The 6,751-nt window shown below is 37.6% G+C and overlaps 1 long non-coding RNA gene across 1 annotated transcript; it reads right to left on the bottom strand.

The window, feature by feature from the left end:
• Positions 1-3,919: 3,919 nt before the first annotated feature.
• Positions 3,920-5,611, bottom strand: LOC127121331 (uncharacterized). Its single transcript, XR_007803395.1, has 2 exons — positions 4,729-5,611; positions 3,920-4,211 (listed from the first exon to the last, which is right to left on the bottom strand). It is a non-coding gene; the product is annotated as an uncharacterized LOC127121331 (long non-coding RNA).
• Positions 5,612-6,751: the final 1,140 nt, after the last annotated feature.

The raw sequence follows: 6,751 nt of genomic DNA, 5'->3' as shown, positions 1-6,751 counted from the left end.
TTACCCTCTGATGGTTAGGTTGACGTTGTGGTGGAGCACGTTGCTGTTGATTTTGGTGTGGCTGCTGGTAAGCTGGCTACTGATACGGCTGTTGATATTGTTGCTGATACGATTGTTGATATTGTTGCTGATACGGTGTTGGGATGACAGCGGCAACATGATGGTAAGGTATAGGAACATATGGATATGCTCTATGTCCTCCTCCTCCCATTATGGCATTGGTTTGACCTTCTGGATTCTTTGGGAGGTTAGGATATGATTTCTTCACTCCACTTGAAGCATTGACAGTGCAAGGAAGCTTTCCTTTCCTGATCTGGCTCTCGATTCGTTCCCCCATAGGGACAACCTCAGTGAAAGTTGGGAAGCTGGATCTGACCATCTTCTCCATGTATTGGGCATGCAGAGTACCCATAAACATATTAATTAACTCCTTGACGAGTAGAGGAGGTTGGACATGAGCTACAAGCTCTCTCCATCACTGGGTGTATTCCTTGAACGACTCGTTGTTGCGTTGAGTCATGTCTTGCAGCTGGGTGCGATTGGGCGCTAGATCAGTGTTGTATTGATAATGCCTAAGGAAGGCTTCAGTGAGGTCTCTCCATGACTGGACTTCTCCTCTCTCTAACTGCATATACCACTCCAAAGATGCCCCACTGAGGCTATCTTGGAAGTAATGAATCAAGAGTTGATCATTGCTAATGTGGGCTGCCATCTTGCGACAGTAAGCTCTAAGATGAGTTCTAGGGCAGATGATCCCTTTGTATTTTTCGAAATCTGGAACTTTGAATTTTTGTGAAATCACTAGACCTGGCACCAAGCACATATCGACGTCGTCCAAATCGGGAGTAGTGTGAACCTCAAAGGACTTGAATTTCTCTTCCAAACCATGGAGTCTCTCAACAGTTGGGTCTAAGATACCTCCAACAATAGGTTTGACGGGTTGTGGCATGAAGAAAGCATCATACTGATCTTCATCACCCATCACAGATCCATGTTGAGCAGATGCATCAGAATGCTCATGGGGGTTCACATTATCCATTGGAATAGGAATAGGGATCGGTCCTCTTCTTGGATGGGCAGGGTTACCATCAAGGTTAGTTACTCCAGGGATGTTAAGCGATGGCGATCCAAACTGAGCAGCAACTCTTCTGGCTTCGGCGCTAGTCTCAGCATCTTTTTCCTTCTGGGCTAGGAGCAACATAGTCTCAAGAAAATGATCCATCTTAGCCTGCATGGAGTCAATGTCTGTCCTCATTGAAACTTGGTTGGCCTCAAGTTGTTCGAGTGTCATTTTGTAGTTGCGGCGTATTTCATACCGGTGTCGAGTAGTCAGCGTTACTGGACAAAGGGTAGAATATGGTGTAAGTTTTTGTTTCTGGAAAATGATATGTAATGCATGTTGGTGATATGCAAATACATGAAATTTTGCCATGTTTTTCCACAAGGAATACAGGTACTCATGATGATTTACACGTTGTGTACGTCAGGATAAAAGGAAAGAAGCTTGGGTTTCTCTGATTACTAGGAATTCCCAAAGGTAGGTTCTAAAGTTATGTTTTCAAGGAAGGCACTTAGACTCACGGATCATGTTCAAAACTTCCTCGCAATAATGGGCTAGTCACATCGTGATGGGAGTTTTGAACCGATCTAATATAAGTGGGATTCTCGTATTGTTCGAACAGGGTGTAGACCCTTCGGTCAATACTACATAATCACCAATCATGAAAACAAAACTTGGGTTTAAGGAGAGGTTCCTAGAGTCACGGATCGTATTTAGAACTTCCCCACAAAAATGGGCTAGCCATATTATGATGGAAACTCCAAACAGATCTACTCTAGGTGGAGTCTTTGCATTGTCCCAACGAGGTGTATACCCCTCGGTTCAATACTACACAACTCCTGTTTCTAAGTTCTTCTCGAAGCTCGGGTATGAAGCTTATCTCACAACATACATCAAGCCCTATATCATGATATCAAAAAACATTATATACAAGCAACATAATAAGATACAAAGAAGCAATACAGAAGAAAGGAATATCATTCTAACATTCTTAGCAAGTTAGACTAAATTAGGTTTGACTCTCTCTTGCTAGGGGCAGGGTCCCCAGCAGAGTCGCCATCTGTCGCACCTCGAAAAATGTGAAACCCTCGGGATGGACGCGGAAAAAATTTGTTCGAACAGAGTCGCCACCGAACTTTATTTATCCCAATCAAGGAATAGGAAAATATCGACAAAACCTTTTAAGAAAATAGAATAATGGTCGTCGCAACCATATTCGGGTTCGGGAGTCGATTACGCAAGGGGAAGGTATTAGTCCAATTTGCTATTTGAATGTTAGTTGAATGTTAGTTGCTTTCTTCGAGTGATTTAAAATAGATAATAGATTTGGATGGATACCTCAGAAAGGGAAAAATGGAGGTTTTTTATTAGTGTGCTCGCGAAGATACAACAATCACCTGCCTACGTATCCTTATGGTGCAATAAGGAAATCAGAGCATTCGTAGTTCGGGGAACTACGATTAGTGGGTGTTATTTAATGAACGACTATGTAGATCGCGTTATAAAGGCTAAACGTTGGCTTGTCTACTCTCGACGGAGGCTTAAGCATTGGGTTGTTGTGTGCATTAGAAAGGATTAATAACATTCTTTTTGAAAAGAGTTTTGGTCACACGGGGGTGACAAGTCGAATTGATATGTTTGCTGTTTTGTTTGATTGGTTTCGATCGCACGAGGCCGAGAAATTAGGTTTAGTATGTTTAAGATATTTTTTGGAGAACGACGAAAGATTGAGCAATGTGGTGCACGGGGCCGAGAAATTAGGTTTAGTAATTTTAAAATATTTTAATCGGAGGTCGATAATTTGAGCAATACGGTGAGCGCCAATCAATCAATTATTCAAAAGATGGTGAGGCGAACGCCTCCCATCTTTCTCATCCGAGATTTGATTTATAAAAGACATGTTCTTTAGGTATTATAATTGGTTTGGAAAAAATGATTTAAGTTTGTAAGATTGCGGCTTTAATCGGAAATCGATAATTTGAGCAATATGGCGAGCGCCAATCATTCAATTATCCAAGAGATAGTGAGGCGAATGCCTCCCATCCTTTTATTATCGGATGTTTATAATTAAAAGGGTTTAGAATTTGTATTAATTTGAGAGAAATGATTCGAACATTGTAGTTGAAGCTTTAATTGGGTGACAAGAGTTCGAGTAATATGGCGCACGCCAATCATTCGAATACTTGAGAAATAGTGAAGTGAACGCTTCCTATATCCTTTTCATCCCAAATTCACGTTAAAAGAGAAAATTCATTAGAAGTTAAATTGTCTAGAAAATGGTTTGAATTTTTATGGAATGTCAGTAAAGTTATTTACATGTGAGGTTGATGGCGATGCTAAAGCAATCGACTTACAAAGGGTTTGTTTTGAAAGTGGGCTTGATGTTAAATCAAGAATTGTGTGATTTGTGTTTATTTTTTTAAAATTGGTTTGGATTGATGATGAAATTGAATTAGTTTGAAAAGCTTATGAATTGATGATAAGATAAGTCGGTCCATTTTTTAATTAACAAAATTAATTGATTAAAGTTCGATTAAATTGATTAACTAAATTAATTAAGAAAAATTATCAAAATTATTTAATTAAATCAAATAATTAAGCTAATTAAAATTAATTAATAGTATTTAATTAATTGGTCAAATTTTAATTAATTAATTTATCATAATTAAAGAGAAAGAATTAAGTAACGGTATCACTTTTTATTTAATTGAATTCGGTATGCTCAAACCGGTTTGTGCAAAATGACAACATGGTAAACGTCATTCGCGTAATCATGACGTGGTGAAAAATATTCTTTTGATGTATTGTATTTTGGCAGAATGACGACATACAAAAGTCGAATCCATGAATAAAAGAATAAAATATAATATAATTCTATAACACAAATTTATTTACAAATGGGAGGTGGAAAAATAAGCCATGGGCTCAAAGTGTTATGAGAAAAGTCAATTTCATTCTTAATTTACTTTAATATTAACAACATATGGCTAAAAATATATAAAAAAACTGTTTTGATTTTTCTACAATACATTGAGTAAGTAATTAAGAGGAAAATTTTGGGAATAAGAAAAAAGATAACCGTTTCTCTCCTTCTCCAAAACAGTTTGCTTGCATTCTTATTTAATAATCCAAGCTAAGAATAATAATTCTCCTAAATGATAAAAAAAACAAGATCTTCAAGCTCATGAAATTTCTCTTCACCAACAAAAAAAAAATAGAGAACAATTACAATACACCTCTTGAATATTATAGTGAACCATATGCCTCACTCATAACAGCAAGAACACTTGCCTAAAGGAAAGAAAACTGAACATTACTAAAGTAAATACCATTAAGAAATCACGATGGGCAATGCTCATAAATTATCAACATTAAACAATAAAAAAAACAGAGTAATGCTAATGTCAATAGCAACAACAATTTGGTACGGTGATTTACAAACTCAATCATAATATGAAATCCGTAAAACAACAATGCCACCAAAGTCATGTTCGAACCGAATACACATGCAATCAAATAAAATAGTAGCTAAATACCATGAATGTATGATTTGCAGCATTTGAATACCAAACAAAATCTAACATGAATATGCCGTAAATGAATCAAAATTAAAGTAATGGCTATAGCAATCAGTATGATATCCAGGGAAACACCAAAAAAAATATTACCGCGATGTTAAACCGTTGTAGGCGATGAACTTGCTGCTGTGACGGTATTACCGCGACGATGTAGTGGAGGAGTTTATGTGTCGGAACGGGAGGAGCTGGAGGCTTGACGGTTTATTCTCGCCGTGATTGAGTAGATTTAGCAATTCGATTTGAACAAAGTCGTGTTTGGATTGAGGGAAATAGGTGAGAAGGATGCTTGACTTCAGTGGATATGGTAATGTAGGAGGCGGAGGATTTATTGATACGGAGCTCGCGACAGAGATGGCGGAAGATAAGGCAGCGAGCGGTTGTTGTGAGTGGGGGAAAGAAGAACGGAGGAAGATGTCGTTGAGTTTACGGTGATGGCAGATGCGTGATTGTAGTCGCGGTAGAGGAGTGAGGTTCACGGTGGTGGTGTAGCGGAATTTATACGTTGAAAGCGGAGGTTGCGCGTTGAAGAAGAGGCAGTTGGCGCGACCTTGTTGTCGAACGGAGTGTGAGTTTGTGCCTAGGATGGAGGCATGGCGGTGGTTTGTCGTTTTGGGTAGGTCAGAGAAGGCAGAGGAGTGAGGATTCGCCGGTGTTTGGTGGTGTCAGCGCGACGGATTTGATGGAGGAAGGATGAAGGTGAGGCCGGTGAAGTTATCGGAAATGGTGGAGACGATGGAAGAAAAAAGATCCAAACTTCTTCTCTTTTTTTTTTTTTTTTTTTTTTAGTTTTCTCTCTGCCAACTAGAGAGTTGTTGAGAGATTAAGTGAAGAGAGATCCTCAGTGGAGAGATGATTTTTCTTTCAATTTTTGAGAGAGAGAGCTATTATGAGAGAGGGTCTTTTTGTTTTCTCTTTTTGAGTTTCGAGAGAGAGAATATTATCAGTGGAGAAAGAGAGGATTCGGATTTGGTGAGTAGTGGGTGAGATTTTACACAGTAGAAGAGGGTCTCCACCTCGTTCACGTGAGGAAGGGAATCTTCATTCTTTTCCAATTTTATTTTTTTATTTTTTTATTTGCCAGTTGTTGGAGCCAACTGTCTGAGATATTTCCTCTTTTTTAACTTTAGAAACTATAAAGGGTTAATAACTGTATTAAAAATAAAATCAATTAACTAAAATAGATTCAAACTGACTATTTAATTAATTCTAATTTATTCAAATGAGACTTTTTGTTAAAAGGATAAAAATAAAATATCAAATATGAATAAAAGTCGGGCGAAAGTTTATTCGAAAAAAATAAATGGATGCACTAAAATGATCAGGACGAAATATACTTATTGAAAAAAGCAGCGTTTCTTTAAATTCTGAAATAAGTTTTTATTGGTTAAAAGTCTCAGGTGGATTAAAATGCAGCTGCAGAAGTTGCTGAAAAATATAATGAGCACACCAGGTTAAACTACATGAACCGTAGATTAATAATACTGGCGTATACAATTTTGATTTTGAAACCTTTTACCCGCTGATTTTGCACGTTCTTGAGAAATGATTTAACCAAACTGTCTGTATTTCAATAATATATTCCGACTGAAATTCTAGGTATTATTCATGATGAAATGCATGTCATGCTGTACATATGATGCAAATGAAAAATGAAATCAAATTTACGAAAATTTAAAAATGCCTGGATAAAATTGGGGTATGACACATATCACCATTTAGGTAGAAGTTGCCATCTAATCTTCTCAAAGTCTTTTTGTCTTTCAAAGATGCCCCAGGTGGGTAAATCTGACTTCGGAGGAAACATTTGATATCAAAATACCACGACTTTTCATCTTTAACTTCTTCAACAACAAACACATGAGCTCGCCTATCAAGACGCATCACTGTCAAAATGGGGACTTCATTCCCCAAATTTCACGATAATCATTGAAGCCAACATTGTAAGAGCATCTGCCATCCGGTTTTCATCTCGAGGTATATGATGAAACTCAACCTTTGTAAAGAAAATTGAAATCCTCCTCGCATAGTCTCTATATGGTATTAAACTGGATTGATTCATCTCCCATTCACCTTTGATCTGATTCACAACCAAAGCTGAATCTCCATAGATGTC

This window comes from Lathyrus oleraceus, chromosome 2 (assembly GCF_024323335.1).
Source record: "Lathyrus oleraceus cultivar Zhongwan6 chromosome 2, CAAS_Psat_ZW6_1.0, whole genome shotgun sequence".
Taxonomy (NCBI): Eukaryota; Viridiplantae; Streptophyta; class Magnoliopsida; order Fabales; family Fabaceae; genus Lathyrus; species Lathyrus oleraceus.
The sequence above is the reverse complement of the archived record's forward strand: the minus strand, read 5'-3'. Positions and strand labels throughout refer to the sequence as shown.